Source organism: Coptis chinensis, chromosome 3 (assembly GCF_015680905.1).
Source record: "Coptis chinensis isolate HL-2020 chromosome 3, ASM1568090v1, whole genome shotgun sequence".
NCBI lineage: Eukaryota > Viridiplantae > Streptophyta > Magnoliopsida > Ranunculales > Ranunculaceae > Coptis > Coptis chinensis.
Window position 1 is genome coordinate 39,663,029 of NC_141458.1, and position 9,857 is coordinate 39,672,885.

Below are 9,857 nucleotides of genomic sequence, written 5' to 3' on the forward strand. Positions count from 1 at the left end.
GCATCCAATTTCTGATTCCCGTTAAATATTATTTGAGGTTAGTTCGATGCATTTGCATCTAGTTTTTTGTTTCTCGTTAATTGTTATTTGATGTTAGTTTCATGTAGTATTATATATATTTGAAAATATTTGTTATTATTTAGGTTTTTTTTTAATTTGCTATTATATATTTTGTGATGTTATTTTTTGTATAATTTAATTTTCCATATGTAATTTGTTTTGGTTTGGGTTGGTATATAATTTATTTAAGCCCAACGTCTACTTTAACTAAATCAATAGTTATATAATTTATTTAAGCCAACGTCCGTTTTAATTGAATCTCGTTATTCCACTAAAATTAGAAATTATAAAATTCATAAATTTAATTAGAATATGTCGTAATTATTGTGGCATGTGGTTTTTGAAATCCTTAACTATGACTAAATTTTACACCTCAAATTGATTCAACTTTATTTGTTAGGCCCATATATATAGTACATACAATACAATTTTATTTGTTTTTGGTGTATACTATTACTTATTTTATGATTAGTTTACTTTTTTTTTCTTTTTTTCTCAGTCACGTGTGGTTAACAAATGCATAAAGTAAATGTTCAAGCAACTCAATTCATTTTTTCATTTGTTCATTTGTAGTTTTATTATCATTTTCTAGAAAAAAACTTTATTATGTTAAACTTCACTTGAGATTAGTATGAAAACTATTCTTTGTGGCGTAAGGGTTTTAGGAAAATTGTTTTTGGTTGAAAATATTATTTTTTGCAATTTAGTTATTTTTTTAGGTTAATTTAATATAGTTGCATCCAGTTTTCGATTTTCCGGTAATTTAATCTCTGAGGGTTAGTTCAATGCATTTGCATCCAGTTTTCGATTTCCCGACAATTATTTGTTGGTGTTAGTTTGATGTATTTGCATCCAAGTTTTGATTTTCCGTTAATTATTTTTTGAGGTTAGTTTAATGCAGTTGTATTAATATTCTGATTGTTCATTAATTAATTTTTAAGATTAGTTTAATGCATGCATGTGCATCCAATTTCCAATTTCCTGTTAAATATTATTTGAGGTTAGTTCGATGCATTTGCATCTAGTTTTCTGTTTCTCGTTAATTGTTCTTTGACGTTAGTTTCATGCAGTATTATATATATTTGAAAATATTTGTTATTATTGATTTTTTTTTTTTTTTTCCAATTGCTATTATATATTTGGTGATGTCATTTTTTGTATAATTTAATTTTCCACATGTAATTTGTTTTGGTTTGGTTTGGTATATAATTTATTTAAGCCAACGTCCATTTTAACTGAATCTCGTTATTCTGCTAAAATTGGAAATTATAAAATTCATAAATTTAATTAGAATATGTCATAATTATTGTGGCATGTGGTTTTTGAAATCCTTAACTATGACTAAATTTTACACCTCAAATTGATTCAACTTTATTTGTTATGCCCATATATATAGTGCATACAATACAATTTTATTTGTTTTTGGTATACACTATTACTTATTTTATGATTAGTTTATTTTTTTTCTCTTTTTCCCAGTCATATGTGTGGTTAACAAATGCATAAAGTAAATGTTCAAGCAACTTAATTCATTTTTTCTTTTGTTCTTTCATAGTTTCATTATCATTTTCTAGAAAGAAACTTTGTTATGTTAAACTTCGTCTAAGATTAGTGTTGAAACTATTCTTTGTGGCGTAAGGGTTTTAGGAAAATCATTTTTGGTTGAAAATATTATTTTTTGCAATTTAGTTTTTTTTTTTCGTAATTAGCTATATTGTTTAGGAAAAGTTAGACATTCTGTAAAACTCTAGATGAGATTGTTTATTTATTTATATCTTACTTTTTCATAATTAGTAATAGAGTTTAGAAAAAATTGGAGTCTCTGAAGTGCTCCAAAAAATAGATTGGCGAGGGTATAACTATAATATATAGAGGACGTCTAGGGTGCGTCGGGTGCACCCAAATTTCGCGTGCGCAGGATTTTCAGCCACATATTTTGAAGGGTAAAACCGAATAACCGGGTGAAGAAGTTTCAATTGGGTCACTAAGCTACCCATTAAACCACTAGTTGCAGCATACTTTAGTTAAACTACTGCATATAGCATATACGTTAGTATCGAACAATAAATGACATATTGAATCTAGTGAACGAGATTAGGCACAGCTGGAAAAGGAGATAGTATTGATGGAAAATTCAGTGGGACAATTGGAGCTTCAGGAAGTACTTGTGACCTATTAGCTCGAAACATAGTTGCATGTGGCCTTTTGAAGGGTGCGGTGAAGTGTTGGGGTTTATGCCAATACCAATCGATTTCCCCACTACACAGATAACTTGTATTTGAACACAATTCCACTCCAGACAAATATCAACTACAACTGCCCAACTCACTAAACAACTATTAACAACAGATAATTATGTAAAGTAGAATTAAACGCATACCACAACACAAAGATATACTGTGGTTCGGCCAATGATGTCTACTTCCACAAGAGCTAGTCTTTTTATAAAGTGGGAAGGAATATTACAATCTCTCCTTTTAGTCTCTCACTTTACTAGATCACTCTTATATTTTTATAGGGTTGTCTCTTTATAAAGGTTATCTCTCAATCTTGATAGCTTTCAAGATTGGGTTTTCTCTGACTTTTGTGATGTCTCTCGTGGGTTTGACGCGCTCAGAATTGTACTACAACGGCGCAGGGTGCGCTATTGCCTTAAACGATGCCCAAGCGTTTGAGCGCTGGGTGTGCTCTAGATTTGCCTATGGAGGGCGGGGGGTGCGCTCATGCCTTGGACGATGTCCAGGCTCTTGAGCGCAGGGTGCGCTTCAGAATAACTTGTGGAGGGCGCGGGGCGCGCTCTGTCTTCTCCACACAAGCTGAAAATGAATTTCTCTCCTCTCCTCATGTGAGAGATAACTCTAACATGAAGCACTGTGTTGACTATTGTAGAGAGTCCATGCTCGTTGTCCTTTTATAGCTCATTGTCCTTCCTCTATAGAAGCAAAACTTTCGTGCAAAGTATTAGGAAACCCCGTTACTTGCTTGTGGGTTTCAAACCATGTCCTATATAAACCCAAGATTAGGTACTTCTGTAATATGATACTTTTACTCACATAGTCAGTTATATGGTACTCAACATTACATATACTTCGATAGTATGATACTATAAATCACATATTCCATAATATGATACTATGCATTACATATATTGCAGGAATATGATACTATAAAGCACATAATACTTCAATAATATGATACTCTTAGTCACAAATTCAATAATAGGTTACTTGAGTTACATATACTTCAATAGTATGATACTATTAATCCCATATTCAATAATATGATACTAGTAGTTTCATATATTTCAGGAATATGATACTATCAATCGCATGATACTTCAATAATATGCTACACTTAGTCACATTTTTCATAATATGATACTCGAAGTTATATATAATTCAATAGTATGATACTCTAAGTTTGATATACATTTAAGTACTACAAAATTGGTGTTGAGATTGCGTCTAATCATATGATAAAAGTTTGTGTTTAATCATATGATAAAACTATTGTATCTCAAACTATTTTTCCTAAAAAGTCGGCATACTACCTGAGATTGCGTTTAGTTAGTGCAACTTTGTTTTGTATGTCATTACATTATAGATTCCAAATAGTAAAGAAGATTTATGTTAAAAAGAAACCGGTTATGGAGTTCTGACAGGTTATTTTCATACTTGTCATGTGTTCATATTGCAAACGTGTTACATCAGATTGTATCTTAACTGCTAGCATGGCTAAACAGACATAACAAAATGGGCTATTACCGAAAAAGTTACAGCAAAATGAGCAAAAAGACACAGATAAGTGCTTCAGTTTAAAAAAGTTGTCAAAGCTTGTCGAAAGTGCTTCGATACATATATCATGAGCATTATAGAGTTGCAATCATAAAAATGTCGTTTACATCTTACCAAGTTAAAACTTGCAATCGAGAAAAGAGAGAAAAATGTTAGAATACCTTACAAGGAGCCATCTTACAAAGCTATAACTGTGCGAGAAGTTCAAAGTTGAACTTTGCATTACACATTATATTTTTCAATTTATTTTTAGGTTTGAGAATTCGACATGAGTCATTTTCGATTAAACAATGGGTTCCATGCGATCAAAGTGGTTGTTCTCTTTCTTGATACCATCTTCATTGCATCACGAAGCCATTGAAATCCCCTCGCTCTTCTTGCATTTCAAATACCTTTCTCCAATATTTAATCCATACTTGGTAGTCTTAACAGTCCTCCTCCCCTTACAGTCTTTTGTATTGCATTCACAGTTTACCTAAGGGCACTCGTTCATCCAATGGCCTGGCTGACCACACTTAAAGCATTCGTTTGTTGATGAGCTTGATCCAGAAAGTTGATCAGAAACAACTTCATCTAACCATTGCAAATAACTTCAACATGAATCATGCTAGCACTTCAAGTACTTCCTTCCTGGATTACTTGTTGTTTGCGATTTGCCCAACAATCGGATCCCATCACATGTAGCTTCTTTACAGCGAGAGTACATAAATTGGCACTCAATAGCGGAGTGTCCAAGTTGATCACATACCTGACATTCAACCTGTGGTAAACGAAACATGTACTTCTCAATTTGAAACTCATGAAGATAGCGACAATGAACAAATGTCTCAATCAGCAACTAATACAGAAATTAAACTTCTTAATAGGCTACTTCAGACCAATAGCTCAACCAAGTTCAATTATTCAAGAATTAGTAATCCATGAAGGAAGGAAAACCTTCACACAACCAACAAATTTTTTCATGCTCTTTATACTTGATAAATTAAAATTTATCTCTCTTAACATTTCAAAGATCAAATTCTTCGTGCTCTTTATACTTGATAAAATTTGAAGTGAATAATGACACTCAATAACTCAAAATTTTCTCTTATTTACCCCTAAAACTTAAACTTAATCAAACTCATGAATTTAAAGGGAACTTACCTTCATTTTTGCAAAATTAACATGCTCTTATGCTTGCTTCATGCTTCTTATGCTTGATTAGATCTTATGCAGTTGCAATAACTGAGATTTTTTTTAAAAAAAAAAGGTAAAAACCCTAGATGTTTATATAAGAGAAAGGTAAAAGGAGGGATGGGTTATACTGTTGGAGCATACGGAAGGAACAAATGCATTGACTAACTTATATTAAAACAGTATATGTAGCACACTACAATTAAGCCACTAGATGTAGCATACTACTATTAAATTACTATCTGTATCATACTCCTATTAAACTACTATATGTAGCATACTCCCATTAAATCACTATATTGGATTTAATAAGTATTGCGAGAGATTGCAAAGTGGTAGACCTATATTGGAATAAGAGTCTTTTCCAATGCGTACATCATAATGAAATATGCATGTCGACGATAATTTGAACGCAGAAACTTAGCTATAATTTGAATGTGAACACTCAAGTACCACACATACCTGTAATTTGAATGTGAACACTTAAGTACCAAATATATTCGTAATTTCATTTAAAAACATAGCCGTGATTCAAAAACCAAACCACAATGTTTAGGCATTGAAACACAAACTTAAACACTTAAGTGCAACCCAAGAGTGAAACACCAAACTACGTTACAACCAGTCAACCATAATTCTCATATGCTATTTATTATATCATAGACACATGCTATAATGATTGAAAGAAGATGAGGGCTTCTCACATTGTGTTTTTCTGCATTTTGATTTACATTTCTTTTCATAATTACTTGTCCTACTTTCTACTATATGAGGCCCTAGTATATATGCTATTATTTGATACTAGGACTACCAAATGGCATTGCCTGTAGTAGCCTAATTACAATTTAGTAGAAAGTCCATTCTCTTTTCTCTTATTTTATGGCTGTCTCCATCAAATGAAGTCCAAATGTATGTTAATTACCAATAAGAAAATAAAACAATACAAGTTTACAATTTGATATTATAAAGGTCAGCTATACAATACATAATATTTATGTTCTACCTAATCTAACATGAGCAGAATACTTATGCTGTCATTTTCTTTTCATGTGCAAAGTACTTATGTTGTGTCTAATCTAACTTAAGCAGCCATCTAACTTCTTTAAAAAAATAAAGTAAATCAAAATAAAAACAAAGGCTCCATCAATAAACACGCCCCAAATCTGAAACAATTATATACCTAAGATACGTGACTTTTCTAGAAAAATTTCTCCTCTGTATTTTCAACATTTCATAAATATAAAAGACCTGTCATAACCTAAAAATTAAAATAATGTACTTCTCAGTCATTAACCCAGCTACTTAACCGTCTCAAGGAATGCCAAAGCAGTTAAATAACCAGTTGACAAAAATGAGATCACTGCAATAGAAGGACTTAGTACGCCAAAGAACTTAAATGTCTCAACTAATTACAGATCATCCAAGTACCTCGTACAAAGCCATTACCGAAAACACAAATTAAATATATACTTCTGCGTCCGATAGCTATCAAAAGGTTTACATCACTATACCAGAATAGTCAATTCCTAACAGACCATTTTTTTCATTTCTAATGGATATATCTGTACCAATTTCCTTACGGATATCCATTACTTCTTAAGTTTTTTGTTAGTATATATCCCAATTTATTTTTTTGACCCAACTTTTTATATGCTTTACCGAGAAAAAAAGGAAAAAATCGAGAAAAAGAAAATAAAACAAAAGCCTAAAAGCCAAAAGTTAGAAGAAAGTAAAGTCCAACTATCTCGCCTCTCCACTCTCAGAAACAATATCGTTCAAAAGCCATTTTTATTAACCTCGCACCAAACTTAGAAACAATCTTCATTACCCATTTCAACTCCACAACAGTTCAACAACTACTCTGGGTTTTCAGGTACGTTTTTTTTACTTTACTTGTATTAGGACTTTTAAGAAAGGCGATAGTTTTCTTCTTAAGTTTGGTGAATTTATGTGTCTAAACAGCCATCGATTTATTAGAAATTGATGGTTGTCATCAGTTTGGGGTGGCAATGGTTTTCACCAGATAGCTAAAAAGAACAACCACCAGTTTTTAGAAATAAAAACGTTCTGACACCTATCTGATGCATGATATTTGTTTGTTGAAATGCTTCGTAAAGTTTGGTCAATCTCGTTGCAAAAGATGGCATTTATTAGACTAAAAAATGAGATGGGCATATTAGTGAACAACTTGTGCATGTCTAGAAGATGGAATCATGTGGCTACTGTTGTTCCTGCACCATTGGGTACTTTAATGATGAGTCATGGGAATGTATTTTTATTGCCTGAGAATGATAAAAAATTGGAAATGCCCAGTTTTGAGTTTGGTAATAATATTGGGTCTATGGAACTCATGGTTGTTCCTAAAAGAAAGGTAATCTTGTTTTTGAGTAAAAAAAGTTGGTTCCTTTTCCTGGATTTTGGGTGTGTATAAATGGGTGATGGTTGTTTGTGCTTTTGGTGATTTATGTTCATACATTAATTAGTATTGCTTTGCTAGGATTTCCATTTCGATAATGTCTTTGAATGCTTTTTCGCGTTGTAGTTCAAACGGAAATGATTTGAAGATTGGATGACCTTTACCTAATTTGAAATGATTGTCTAATTCGTGTTTTTGCATAATTATTCATCTTTTACTGCTTTATGTTTGATCAATAATATGTGTCAAATGTTATAGATAAACATTGTTTGGTATGAAAGCTATAGTTACTTTGTTAAAGGTATGAAGAGTTTTCATTTCAGTCAAGTAGTTCTAAATATCTTAGAATGCACGATTTGATTGAGAATTCACTGGAAAATACTAATTGATTGTATGTTAATCTATTCATAGCATCCTCAATTTGTTGTTGTCTGTGATTTGTAAGTGGGAGTAGTGCATACTAGGCAGTTGGCTTAGAAAAACAACTGTAAGATAGAATTTTCTGAAAATGTTGGTGTATGACACTTATCCATTGTGTAGCTGTTTTTTCTCATACTTGATATGTTTCTTTTTTGAAGGATTGACTGATTTTCTCAAAAGTTTCACTTGTTGCAGCTAAGTCTAATTTTGAGGTAAAATATTAATCTATATTGGTTTAATAGATGTGGTTATAAAAGTTTGCTTCTTTGTTGGTTATGATGTACATAGCTCCTGGATTACATACTACTTGAAATGCGATAATTAGTTGTTGAGGACATAAGAATATAACTAGGCTAGACCTTTTCTTTTAGGTTGGTGCATATTTAATTTCATTAGTTGCCTTGCACTAGAATAAATCAAATCAATAGGTAGTGCTAAAGTAGCATCTGTACTCACAAATACAATTTCCTAGTGGCTCTTTCATTCTGAAAAAATATGGGCGCATGACATATATTCATAGTATTTGTTAGTTTTAAGTTGTAGATATGGTGGAAATTATATGTTGCATTAAGCGACGAGCTATACACTTGCAAAATTTAGTGTTCTAACTGTTGCTGCCCTTATGGATTGAAAACAATGTTACCTGCATTTGAATCTTATGATGCCATTTGTTTCTTGCTTTTTGGTTGTACTTGGATAGCAAGTTGTCTGTTATTTATGTTGATCATTATTTCCCTTGGTGTCTAAATATAGTATAGAATGTTTGAACCAATAAACAAAGAATGGATGAGTGAAAAGGAAAGAGGCGGCATAGTCTATTCTATGGGAGTCGAGGTTTTTCTTAAATTTGCAAAGTGAAAGTTGGGTGGGAAGAAGTGTCCTTGCCCGTGCAAGAAGTGTTGAAATAGGTATTGGTTGACTTATAAAGATGTTAAGCACCATTTAGTCTCAAACGGTATAGAGAAGTCCTATTGTGTATGGACTTTACATGGTGAGGACTTATCTAACATTGTCGTTCATCCTCCAGTGGTTACAAATATTGGAGAAACAACCATTGGTGATGTTGCTATTGAGATGGAAGACATCGAGGAAAAAACTATTGGGGAGGTTGGGATTGGGATAGGAAACTTTGTTGACTCTTCTTTTGGATTGCATGAAAGAGTTGTGGGTGATGGTAGTCTGGGACTGGAGTTTGATGAGCCTTATGTTCCTAAACCAGACTTAGGAAAGAGGTATTATGAATATAAGAAAAAGGCAACTGAAAAATTGTATCCTGCATGTGAGGGTCCCGAGACAACTCTCTCTGCACTTGTAGAAGTTCACAATGTAAAGAAGCAATTTAGTTGGTCTGGAACTGGTATGATAGTACTCTTATCCTTGTTGAGGTGATGGTTGCCTAAAGGTAACACACTCCTAGAGAAGTATCCAGTAATGAAGGAGATGTTGAAAGACTTAGGGATGAAGGCTACGTGCATTCATGCGTGCGAGAACAACTGTATCTTATATTGGAAGACAGAGAAAGATTTGACAGAATTCCAAGGTGCCTAACAAAGTACTGAGACATTTTCCTTTAATTCCAAGACTTAAGCGGTTGTATAGTATACCCTGGATAGCACATGAGATGACATAGCATGCACGAGCAGAGACTTCCATGGCTTATATGCGTCATCCAATTGATTCGGGTCAATGGAAAATTTGTAAAGAAAAGTGGCCAGACTTTGCTAATGAGCAACGTAATGTTTGGCTTGTAATTGTAACCGATGGGTTTAATCCGCGTGGCATTCAGTCTACTAGTTATAGTTGTTGGCTTGTCATCACTGTGCCTTACAATCTCCCCCCTTCCATGTGCATGAAATCAGAGTTTCAAATGTTATCTTTGCTTATACCGGGTCCCAAGGCACCAAAAGGAGACATTGATGTTTTTCTTGAACCTTTGTATGACGAGTTGAAAGAGTTGTGGGAAGGAGTGCCAGCTTATGACATGAACAAAAAAG